Below are 13,699 nucleotides of genomic sequence, written 5' to 3' on the forward strand. Positions count from 1 at the left end.
GCCTGTATTTCGTGTGGAATATATTGACTAAAATTTCAACGTCGTGCGAGATTGTTTTCTGATCTGTCACTGCAAAAAAAAGGCGTTCCTACAGTTGAAGAATGGTATGAGTACACAATCGCTGTTGGGTATGTTAAACGTTATTGCGACTTTCGTGTTCAGAATGCAACAAAGCTGCTCCAAAAGAGACGTGCAGCTTACAGCCATCTTTCAGACTTTGACGAACGTCGAATCACTTCTGTGATCGCTCAGACAGTTTGCTGTGGGGTTATTGGTGACAAGCTGGCCTCAGGAGAACGGTACGAGATTAGACACAGGCGTTTCCAGAATGATGACAACAGCCTTGCCGCAGTGGATACACCGGTTCCCGTCAGATCACCGAAGTTAAGCGCTGTCGGTCGTGGCCGGCACTTGGATGAATGGTCATTAGGGCCGCCATGCGCTGTTGCCAATTTTCGGGGTGCACTCAGCCTCGTGATGCCAATTGAGGAGCTACTCGACCGAATAGTAGCGGCTCCGGTCAAAGAAAACCATCGTAGTGACTGGGAGAGCGATGTGCTGACCACAAGCCCCTCCTATCTGCATCCTCAATTGAGGATGTCACGGCGGTCGGATGGTCCCGATGGGCCACTTGTGGCCTGAAAACGGAGGGCTGCTTTTCTACAGAATGACTACACCACTAGAAAAGTGAGAAATTGTTTGACTCTCTCTGACGAATAAACGGATGAAACAGCTGTAATTTGGGCAGAGGTAACAGGCAGAGTTCCGTCACGAACCGTCTGGAACGGATTACAGGGATCGGGTTGGGATATAGAGTTGCCATGCTTTGTATAACGCAGACACCATACCACAGACAGGCAGTTGCATGGAGTACAACCACAGTCAACTGGGACTTTCAGTGGCATTCTGTGGTGTTCGGAGATGTATCTTATCTCTTCATGGCTCTCAGATAGACCAAAAAGGTACCCTGCTGTCTGTGAAGTGTTTCCCCAACATTTCTGACAGAGAACCGTAGCGATGGGATGACACACTGACTTTCTGAAGATAGCATCGTAGGTGAAAAACCAGACGCAGTGACAGGCTGTAAGTTGTCTGGAAGATTCGATGGAAGACATACTGATGCTGTGGTACACCATTGTGTCCACGACTCATCCGTCCATGTGTTATCCTAGTACAACATTGAATTGGGGAATGATTTGCTGCACTGTTGCCTGTCTATCTGCTATTAAAATACGCAATAATCAACAGCGACACCTTCCTTCAAAATGTTTCCCACGGCATTTGCCTCTGTCGGTGGCGGTTTTAACCAAATCAAGATTTCAGTTGTACTGTTTTATACTGTAGAACGTGAAATACCTGGCATCTGCACAAACTTAGAAACAGAGTGCATCACAAATAACGAACACAAATTCTGGTCAGTAACAAACGTGATTCTGTCACCTTCCTTGCTTATACTGCTTTCAACTGTCACGTTTTCAATTAGTGAAAGGTCAGACGACGTTCCAGTCACGTGATAGGCTGTGTGTGTAGTGACAGAGTACTGTCCCTGCTGGCTACTAAAATGTCACACATGCAACAAACGTCAAATTAACGTGAAGCGTTCTCTATGTTGGATATTCAAATGATCAGCATCTCAATGCGAGCGTAGAAAGTAAACAGAAGTAACACCATCTACACTACAGGCCATTAAAATTGTTACACCAAGAAGAAATGCAGATGATAAACGGGTATTCATTGGACAAATACATTATACTAGAATTGACATGTGATTACATTTTCACGCAATTTGGGTGCATATATCCCGAGAAATCAGTACCCAGAACAACCACCTCTGGCCGTAATAACGGCCTTGATACGCCTGGTCATTGAGTCAAACAGAGCTTGGATGGCTGCCCATGCAGCTTCAACACGATACCACAGTTCATCAAGAGTAGTGACTGAGGTACAGTGACGAGCCAGTTGCTAGACCACCATTGACCAGACGTTTTCAATTGGTGAGAGATCTGGAGAATTTGCTGGCCATGGCAGCAGTCAAACATTTTCTGTGTCTAGAAAGGCCCGTAAGGGACCTGCAACATGCGGTCGTGCATTATCCTGCTGAAATGTAGGGTTTCGCACGGATCGAATGAAGGGCAGAGCCACGGGTCGTAACACATCTGAAATGTAACGTCCACTGTTCAAAGTGCCGTCAATGCGAACAAGAGGTGACCGATGTCGCCAAAGACAGATGCGGCCATCATGATGCTGTAACAGTACCTGGATTCATCCGAAAAAAATGATGTTTTGCCATTCGTGCACCCAGGTTCTCCGTTGAGTATACCATCGCAGGCGCTCCTGTCTGTGATGCAACGTCTAGGGCAACCACAGCCACGGTCTCCGAGTTGATAGTCCATGCTGCTGCAAACGTCGTCGAACGGTTCGTGCAAATGGTTGTTGTCCTGCAAACGTCCCCATCTGTTGACTCAGGGATCGAGACGTGGCTGCACGATCCGTTACAGCCATGCGGATAAGATGCCTGTCATCTCGACTGCTAGTGATACGGGGCGGTTGGGATCCAGCACGGCGTTCTGTATTACCCTCCTGAACCCACCGATTCCATATTCTGCTAACAGTCATTGGATTTCGACCAACGCGAGCAACAATGTCGCGATACGATAAACCGCAATCGCGATAGGCTACAATCCGACCTTTATCAAAGTCGGAAACGTGATGTTACGCATTTCTCCTCCTTACACGAGGCGTCACAACAACGTTTCATCAGGTAATGCCGGTCAACTGCTGTTTGTGTATGAGAAATCGGTTGGAAACTTTTCTCATGTCAGCACGTTGTAGGTGTCGCCACCGGCGCCAACCTTGTGTGAATGCTCTGAAAAGCTAATCATTTGTCTATCACAGCATCTTCTTCCTGTCGGTTAAATTTCGTGTCTGTAGCACGTCATCTTGGTGGTGTAGCAATTTTAATGGCCAGTAGTGTATATATGCTATATAAAAGTGAAGATCCACCTACCACTGCGTCCTCATTCATAAATTCAATCTTAATGTTGTTTGTTTGTGAGAAGTTCGTGCCATGCCTCGGGCAACAAAGCGAAACCTCTGCGACAGGGGTTGCCAAGATACCGGTTGGCGGGCCACGCATGGCCGCGAGTGCCAAAGCGCTCAGCTCTGTTTCTCATTTCTCCCACCGCCGCGCCATGCTGTGCGAGAGCGTGGATGGGGAAGAGGGGGAAACAGCGAAGACGCCTCATTTAAATACGAACTGGTTTTATATTTCACATTTGTCAACAACATATATCACAAGCAAAACAAGTTTCCAGTATTAATTAATTATCTTTTGCATGCTGAAGACATAATACAATTATCTGGTAGAAGATGTCGGCATATGTGCGGGCGTAGACAGTTTCACTGAGTTTCGTACTCAAGTCGCCACGTAATTGTGACTTATTTAGTTTAGTACTAGAAAAAATGTCCTTAATACAAATATGCCGATAGAAATGTTGTAGCGCTTTTGAAACCTCGTTAGGGAGACTTACAAACTCTACCTGAGGAAAGCAACATAAACGTCCTGGAAAGTTTTAACGTAAAAAGATTTCTCATTAAAACTGGAATTACATTTCAGATCAGTCAGTTGCAATTGCACATATACAGGGGAGCGTTCAACTGTAACGGCAAACAGTCTCGAAATCACCGCGGAAACAAGTCTAAGATTGCAACTGTCATCAAAATCCTTATAAAACTATCCTTTCTTTCACGGCCACAATGAATTTATCAAACCTCGCGCTTTCCTTAGCGCTAGTGAGCTTTGAGAACTGGACTATATTTGGCTCAATGTCTCCCTTCTACAACGCGATTTTCTTTTTAAATGCATCCCCATCAAATCAGAGAGATATTACTGTGGACTATCTTACTGTGGGCAATGTTAACTCAAGTCCACTTAAAATGTGAAGTCTGCACTCCGTTCCGGATGTTCTAATTTTTGTTCCTGCACTCCATTTGACCTTATAAATTCAGCAATAGGGCATTTGAAATCTAAAAACCATTTCAGATATTCCCCTTGACTTATCCAACGTATTTTACAGTAATATATGAGCTCTGGACTCTCTTCGTTCATTTCGATTGAAAACTGTCGAAACTAACTGTGGAATAATGTGTGTGCGGTCTGCAAATTTAGCAAAAAATGGTTCAAATGGCTCTGAGCACTATGGGACTTAACATCTGTGGTCATCAGTCCCCTAGAACGTAGAACTACTTAAATCTAACTAACCTAAGCACATCACACACATCCATGCCCGAGGCAGGATTCGAACATTCGACCGTAGCACTCGCACGGTTCCGGACTGAGCACCTAGAACCGCTAGACCACTGCGGCCGGCACAAATTTAGCACAAAGTGGTTTTTGATGTACAGAACAATGAACACTATCTGTCGATCGCTGTAATTTTTTGTTCTTTCATTGTCACCTAAATCTTTAATTTATTTCTGTATGGTACTGTAATGTTGTTTCATAGCAAATATGCAGTACCCGTCGCTTACGCGAGTTGAGAATCATCATCCTTCTCTTCTGTTATTCCCGTTCATTTTAAAGGAATGCTACGATATATCAGTACACTGCCTTTGTTATTCAAACGGTCACAGGCCTGTTAATTTCCTTCATATCACGAACAAATAGCGAAGGTTAAACAGCGCAGACAGCACGATTCTGCAGAACTCAGGGAGTAGTACCGACCGAAAACACATTGAATTCATATTCGCGTTGCAGTCGCGGGATCACGACGAACTGAGGAACAATATCGAGAAATATCGAATTTTGGTTTCAATAAGACGATTCTGCCTCTGTCGAATTCCGACACTTGGTGGTAAACGAGGCCCGGCCGTTGTGTGCCCCATTTGACGCGGGCAGCGCTGTGCGGGCCATGGGCTGGCCGAGGCCCGGCTTCTTTCTCGGACGTGGTCGGTGCATCTCGGAAGTAGTCGGAACAGCACAACATTCATTTAGCATTGCGCTGCCGCGAAAGGCAAAGGTCCCGAGTTCGCGTCTCGGTAGGGCACACAGTTTTAATCTTCCAGGAAGTTTCATATCAGCGCACACTCCGCTGCAGAGTGAAAATCTCATTCTGGAATATGGTTATTATTAGAAAAACCCACAAATTTGTGTGCATACTTCACAACACTTCAATGTGGCACGAGGGTATCAGCTAAAGCTTTACTTGGCCTGTGGGAGACTAAGAGAATTATTGCATGTGCATTATACAAACGTGCTAAACTGCTGCGACAAATTAATAACATTATGGCATTCTTTGTAGGTACTATATGTTTAATGCATTTATATTTAGGTTTTGTTGTTATTGTTACAGACCCTGTTCTAGTGTTGGATCAGGATATTTATGCGTCCAGCGATATACTTCTCCCTCAGCAGCGGCAGGCTTTGTCCACATCGTGTCTTTTCTACATATTGGATCTGTTGTCATTCGACCATGCAGTGACACGATCGCAGCAGCAACCGTCCGCAGCCCAAAAGGCCCCTAATTCAATGCTGGCACAACTGCTGGACCAGGACATGGACGTGTTCTATATATATAGGGTGGTCCATTGAGCGTGACCGGGCCAAATATCTCACGAAATAAGCGTCAAACGAAAAAACTACAAAGAATCAAACTTATCTAGCTTGAAGGGGGAAACCAGATGGCGCTATGGTTGGCCCGCTACATTGCGCTGCCATTGTTCAAACGGATATCAATTGCGATTTTTTAAATAGGAACCCCCATTTTCATTACATATTCGTGTAGTACGTAAAGAAGTATGAATGTTTCAGTTGGACCACTTTTTTCGCTTTGTGATAGATATGACAGCGCTATCTAGCGGGCCAACCATAGCGCCATATGGTTTCCCCCTTCAAGCTAGACGAGTTTCGTTCTTTGCGGTTTTTTCGTTTGATGCTTATTTTGCGAGATATTTGGCCCGGTCACTATCAATGGCGTAAACGCATACAGTTGAAAGTACATGATACTAGAAGCAGTAAAGTCTTAGTAAATATAGGGTCGAAAATGCGTACCTTAAGAGCTACGAGCAATTTTTCATCTTTAATACTGTGAAACGATCCTCTTCTACTGCAAGTTCTTTGATTTCCGTATTTTGGGAAATGGTAGTATCGACCAAAATAAGAAAATTATGTCCAGCAAACATGTGCTCTAAAACCCATTCCTTAAAAGTTACGAACACTTGATCATTAGAAGAGCTGTGTTTCAATGTAGCAAAGATGAAAAGTGCTCGTAGCTCTTAAGGAATGCATTTTAGAGCACATGTTTACTGTTTTCCTTGTTTTGATCCACACTACCAGTTCCCAAAATATGGAAACAAAGAGCTTACAGTAGAAGAGATTTGCTTCATAGTATAGAAGATGAAAAATTGCTCGTAGCTCTTAAGGTATGAATTTTCGACTCTGTGTTTACTGGAACTTTTTTGCTTCCACTGTAGAAATAACGCCACTGATCAGGATGACGTCAAATTACAACGGAATATTATCGGAGAAGGGGGAAAACGGTTGGCAGAAGAAAAATAAAGTTACAAAAAATGGTTCAAATGGCTCTGAGCACTATGGGACTCAAATTCTGAGGTCATCAGTCCCCTAGAAGTTAGATCTACTTAAACGTAACTAATCTAAGAACATCACATACATCCATGCCCGAGGCAGGATTTGAACCTGCGACCGGGGCGGTCGCGCGGTTCCAGACTGTAGCGCCTAGAACCGCTCGGCCACCACGGCCGACTAAATAGTTACAAAATGTAGCAACAGATGGCGCTGTAAGCATTATAATTTAACGGTGGTCGACTACAAATGACAAATGAATCATACAACAATGTCTAAGGTGTACGTTTGACGTTGAACAAACTAAGTGTGCATGGGTGTACTGGTGTGATACTGTTAGTTACGTAAGCCCATCAACCACGGACATGTCATATGGCATCGGATGGAAAAATCGGTTTTTAATTGTCCTGATGACAAAAACCACCTACAAAGTATCAATAAAAATCAAATCGTATTATTAATATCCCTGTGACTGCCGCAAAACATGTTCAATAGACTATGCTGTCCACCGATTTGTGCAACAAGTTGAAATCGAGAAACAGTATGTTCCACAACTGATCGAAGTGTTTCCAGAGTCACGCTCAGAATGTGCTGCGCAATACCTGCGTTCAATGCAGCTAAGTTTGCAATGGGAAAACTGAACACAACATCTTTCAGATAGCCCCACAGCCAGAAGACACACGGATTAAGATCAGATGATCGGGAGGGCCAGCCTGTAGGGAAATGGTGGATGATCATTCTAGAATTTCCGAAATGGCGCTTCAGCAACTGCTTAAATGGATTTGTAATGTGCGGATGTGCGCCATCCTGCATAAAAGTCATCCCATCCACACATCAACGCTGTTGGAGAGCTGGAATGACGTGGTTGCGCAAAAGACACTCATAGCGCTTACCAGTGACGGTACAGGTAACAGGACTGGAAGCACCTGTCTCTTCGAAAGAAGATGGCCTATGATAAATGATGCCGTAAACCGGCACTACACAGTGACTGTTTCAGGATGAGGTGGTACTGGCTGATTTGGGTGTGGTTTTTCCGTTGCCCATTTTCGACAATTCTGTGTATTGACATATCCTGTCAGATGGTAGTGGGCTTAGTCTGTCCACAAAATCTTCCACGGCCAATCATTTTCCACTTGCATGCAAGCGAGGAATTCTGAAGCAAAGGTCTCTCTTGTTGGCAGGTCAGCAGGAAGCAACTCTTGCGCGTGGGTAATTTTGAATCGATAGCAAACAGGGATGTTATGTGCCGTGTGCCAACATTTAATTTCGCGTAATTCCCGTCGATTTGGAGTCTCTCTGGCCGCAAGAGCTTATGGATCGTTACTGTCCCCGGTAGAGGGCACGTTGGAGAAGGTAGTTAAGTGCTGGGGTGATCTGGAGAAATGGAGATTGTGACACGGGCGGCGAGGAGCGCAAGAGACGCGATGTGTTGTTGTGGCCTAGGCTCTGCTGTGGCCCGTTGGCAAGGCTGGTGCCTTTGTTCACTGCGGGTTTGGAGGGGCCGAGTTTTGGTCGCAGCCGTGAACATCACTCGTTATAAGCTACTTCGGCAGGACGCACAGCTTTCGGCGTGTCCTCTACTATTGAAGCTGCAAGCAGTTTTTGTCTATTGTGGTGCCGGCTTCGAGTCCAGTCTGATCTTTGCAAGTACTGGACGTGGTGGCGTCTGCTGGTTGATAACCGTGGGTTTCAGACTAACAGTAATCTTCGTTACATCCTTCTTTCGGCGCTCTCTGAGCAAGCGTTCGTCATTGGGTACTGGATTTTACGAGAAATCACTTGAACATCCGATTAGCGTGCGCATAACTTGGTGTCGCGTGATGGCTATTCTGACTCCGTATCCCGGTCGCCCGTTGTTACATACCGGGTGATCAAAAAGCCAGTATAAATTTGAAAATTGAATACATCACGGAATAATGTAGATAGAGAGATTCAAATTGACACACATGTTTGAAATGACATGGGGTTTTATTAGAAACAAAAAAAAAAAAAACAAAAAAAATACAAACGTTCAAAAAATGTCCGACAGATGACAGTTCATCTCATCAGAGTAGCAATAAGTAGCATAACAAAGTAAGACAAAGCAAAGATGATGTTCTTTACAGGAAATGCTCAATATGTCCACCATCATTACTCAACAATAGCTGTAGTCGAGGACTAATGTTATGAACAGCACTGTAAAGCATGTCCGGAGTTATGTTGAGGCATTGGCGTCGGATGATGTCTTTCAGCATCCTTAGAGATGTCGGTCGATGACGATACACTTGCGACTTCAGGTAACCCCAAAGCCAATAATCGCACGGACTGAGGTCTGGGGTCCTGGGAGGCCAAGCATGACGAAAGTGGCGGCTTAGTCCACGATCATCACCAAACGACGCGCGCAAGAGATCTTTCACGCGTCTAGCAATACTTTTTTTTATTTGTTCTAATAAAACCCCGTGTCATTCCAAGCATATGTGTCAATTTGTACCTCTCTATCTACATTATTCCGTGGTTTATTAGGTTTTCAAATTTATGCTGACTTTTTGATCACCCGCTATATAACTGTGTTATTTACGAAGGTTTTGCCTGGTACTACCTGAGTTGAGTTCTGTCATTGTGTGTGGGCTTGTGACTGTCACTATTCCAAACTGATTTCAGAATCTAAGGTTATAGAATGCTGATGTAATTCTTCTGATTTACGAATTGTACTTTATGGCCAGTGAAAACTGTTTAATCTAGCTACCTTATTTCTGAGGCATGTCTATAGTTACCTGTTTACTGGTATCACGAGCTCGAGCTGTTTACTAAATTGTTTGCATCTACTTTCCTGTATTTGTAGTGTGTTTAATTTTTACTAAATAATTAACGAGTTTTCTCTGTGTTACAGGGTAGGTGGTCTAGTTAAATATGCCTGTGTACCGTGATTGAAATTTTTAATGAAGGTTTCTAGTACTGTGCTAGCGGCAGCAGCCGTCCTATGTTAGCAGAGGATGAGGAATTATTGCTGCTGGCGTTGCCTCTGCCAACGCCTCTATTGTTATAAATTTGAAACCACTTTAGTCAGCCATTTTGGCTACTTCGAAGGCAATGGAGTTTTGATAATTATTGGCAACAGCCGATGGTTGATATCTGTGACATATTCATTTGATCATAAGTTTTGCTCTTTGTAATTTAAATATATTTTTACTTCATTTACTATTCTTTACTATAAGGAAATCATTTTATATTGTTGCCGTTTTGAGGTGTTTGCTATCAGTTGGGTTATTGAAATTTAGTCTTTTCAGTTCTCGAGGCAATTTATTAATATTATTCTCGGATTTTTGCTTTTTAAAAATAAATTCATTAGTATTTTTAGAAACGTTAATAAATTCATTATGGGTCAGTACCTTTTCACTCAACACCAGCTCCCTACCGCATCGTGCTCACGGTATGCCTAATGTTCGGGCAATTCTCCGTGCACTGTACGTTTGCACACCACCACTCGTCTCCTCCTGCACTGCTGTGGCCATTGCTTCCACTGACGTCGAATCAATCCGTTTCCTCCCTCTAGGAGGTTGCACACGAAAAGAACCCGACTTTTCAAATTTCCGAATCATTTACTTCAGATGAAGGGCAGTCATCGGACCAACGCCTTTTTTCAAACGTTTCAGTGTCCGGAACTTCTGCAGAGCGACGTGTGCACAGTCATCATTATTGCAACACAGCTTTACAAGGAGAGCGCGATTCTGCATTGAGACAGTCATGGTGAACGTCACAGGCGCGGAAGGAGGAAAACCCGTGTACCCGGCGTGTTTATACCATCTTCAATGGCAAGTGTTTTCTGACACATGTAGCACCATATATTGATCAGTTTTCACACTATTTTCCTTCTTCTGCCGTACGTTTTCTCCCTTCTCCGATAATATTCCGTTGCAGTTTGACATCATTCTGAACAGTGATGTTATTTCTACAGCGTTTTGAAAGTTTAATTTTAATCACCCTGTATATATATGTATAGCACAAGGTGCACAATATTTATTCTGCCGTCTGCCGCATTAAGACACAATCTAACCATCCTTTTTGTTTGAAGCAGATCCAGATGTGAATGGAACTTGATAAAATGATTTTTCTTGTGTCGCTTGATGTAATAAACGGTATCGAATGGAAAATTTTTTCGACCAGTACTCCAACGAATGGGTAATTATAGTAAATGCTAACATCTTATATTCCCCAATTGTAGCCAGAGTTCACCTTCTCCTGTGGTTGAAGCGGTATATGAACTTAGCTTTTGCATTTGCAATAGTTTCTTCTTTTTGTTCCAATTGTAGTTTATATTCCTTCTTTGCCGACCTCGGGTAAGATCAGTTTCGATTCCGCAGAAACGTTGGAACACGTGAGGCAATACTGACCCTACGACTTATCTTAGAAAATAGATTAAGGAAAGGCAGATCTACGTTTCTAGCATTTGTAGACTTAGAGAAAGCTTTTGACAATGTTGACTGGAAAACTCTGTTTTTAAATTCTGAAGGTGGCTGGGATAAAATACAGGGAGCGAAAGGCTATTTACAATTTGTACAGAAACCAGATGGCAGTTACAAGAGTCGAGGGGCGTGAAAGGGAAGCAGTGGTTGGGAAGGGAGTGAGACAGGGTTGCAGCCTATCCCCGATGTTATTCAATCTGTATATTTAGCAAGCGGTAAAGGAAACAAAAGAAAAATTCGGAGAAGGAATTAAAATCCATGGAGAAGAAATTAAAACTTTGAGGTTCACCGATGACATTGTAATACTGTCAGAGACAGCAAAGGACCTCGAGGAACAGCTGAACGGAATGGACAGTGTCTTGAAAGGAGGATATAAGATGAACATCAACAAAAGCAAAACGAGGATAATGGAATGTAATCGAATTATGTCGGGTGATGCTGAGGGAATTATATTAGAAAATTAGACACTTAAAGTAGTAAAGAAGGTTTGCAATTTGGGGAGCAAAATAACTGATGATGTTTGAAGTGGAGAGGATATAAAATGTAGACTGGAAATGGCAAGGAAAGCATTTCTGAAGAAGAGAAATTTGTTAACATCGAGTATAGATGTAAATGTGAGGAAGTCGTTTATGAAAGTATTTGTTTGGAGTGTAGCCATGTATGGTAGTGAAACGTGGACGATAAATAGTATAGACAAGAAGAGTTATAACTAATGACGAGGTATTGATTAGAATTGGGGAGAAAAGAAATTTGTGGCACAACTTGACTAGAAGAAGGGATAGGTTGATAGGACATGTTCTGAAGCATCATGGGATCGCAAATTTAGTATTGGAGGTCAGTGTGGTAGGTAAAAATAGTTGAGGGAGACCAAGAATGAATACACTAAACAGATTCAGAAGGATGTAGGTTGCAGTAGATACTAGGACACGAAGAAGCTTGCACAGGATAGAGTAGCATGGAGAGCTGCATCAAACCAGTCTCTGGACTGAAGACCACAACAACAACATTCCTTCTTTGTCTCAATTGTCTGTATCACATACTCCAGTCTTTCGTTTCTCGAATTTGGCGTCATCCACTTACAGTTTTCTTCTTCGTATACATAACACATTATCTGCATTTAGACGATTATTAATCTACTAGCCAAACTGTAGGACATTGTTAAACACCACACAGCAGCTGTTCCGTAAGTTATACGTCAAACGATACTACGTGGAAGTGGTTTGCAAAGAGTAAAGTGGAGCACGTTGTACATATTCTTTGTTGGTCTTTGCACAAGGTCACAAACACGATCTGGTCTGGCCCCAGGTGTAGGATTCTGTTTAGGCGTGAAGTGGCAAGCATCTATTATTTCGTTAAGTTTCTTATGCTATTTAAGTTTCTTATGCTATGCATAAGAATATATAGGAAGAAAAATGACATGCGCTGTGTCCTCTTTCCTCGAGTTGTTTTATTACTAGTGCAGTGTGATTAATAAGTTAAACTTTGTTTGGATTGTGAAAGGTGTGGTATTCTCTTCCAGTACACACGAGCTGCAAATAATGAGTATTTGGAATCGTAAACTCCAGTATTTAAATGAAATCTAAAGTGGAATGATTTCATAAAACGAAAAGCGGCGCTTTGGAGCATCAACTTCACAGCACACTTACAGTCACACAAAGTAGTGTAATTAGATTGTAACTACAACCACATTTATAAGGTATGACAGGAAAATCATGTGACCAGAAGTGTTAACATCTACAAGTTTCTGCTGCCTTTTCGAGTAATCTTCATCAGAAAAAAATTAGCTATTCTCATTATACTGCTGTACTAAAACGCTTTCCTATATTTGTCTTACACATGTACTGACACCATGACAGACTGGCGTGGTATCTACAGCAACACCTTCCGCAGAGTTAATACATATAAGATGAGAACCGTTTTCTATAGAAGTACAGACTTCCCATGGATTCAGGACAGATTCTTGAGTAAATCATCGGATTTTTGTGAAATTGTAATAATTCGTTTGTCTGAACGTGAGAATTACGTCTATCGATTTTCGTGCCTTTCGGATAATTCCTTTGTGGTGCGTCGTTGTTGACTAGCTCAGTTTGTGAAGCACTTACCGTTGATTAAATCATCAAATTGGTAATAATTTCTTTTTCTGGATATATTTGCACCTCTGGCAATTTTTTTATAGCTGGTATATCCGCATTTTCGTCTGTTCTACCAATTTTACTGATTTCCGATCCGTGTCCTATCCAGTTGCTAATTTTTAGCCAATTTTACGAATTTCCGGATGTTGTGGCACTCGATTAACATTTTTACAGACTGTGCTGTGACATCATTATTTTAAAGTGTCGAAGTATCTTGCCACGGTGTATGTATTTGCGGCGTAACTGTGGCATACGCGTGGCGTAATTTTGGTGTAATTGTGCTGTACGTACCGTAATTGTGGTGTAATTGCGACGTACATTGCGTATACACGGCGTCTCGACGCCAATTTGCCAATTATACAGCCCGTTTACCGATTTCCAAATTTGTCGTCCCACCAATTAATCAGTTATACAGCTAATTTAGCAATTTCTGGATTCGGTGTCTAACCAAATTTCCAACTGTACAACCAATACTACCCATTTCCTAACAATTCAAAAACACGATACAGCTGACAGTTACAATACCGCTGCCGCGAGGTCAA

This window comes from Schistocerca gregaria, chromosome X (assembly GCF_023897955.1).
Source record: "Schistocerca gregaria isolate iqSchGreg1 chromosome X, iqSchGreg1.2, whole genome shotgun sequence".
NCBI classification, from domain to species: Eukaryota; Metazoa; Arthropoda; class Insecta; order Orthoptera; family Acrididae; genus Schistocerca; species Schistocerca gregaria.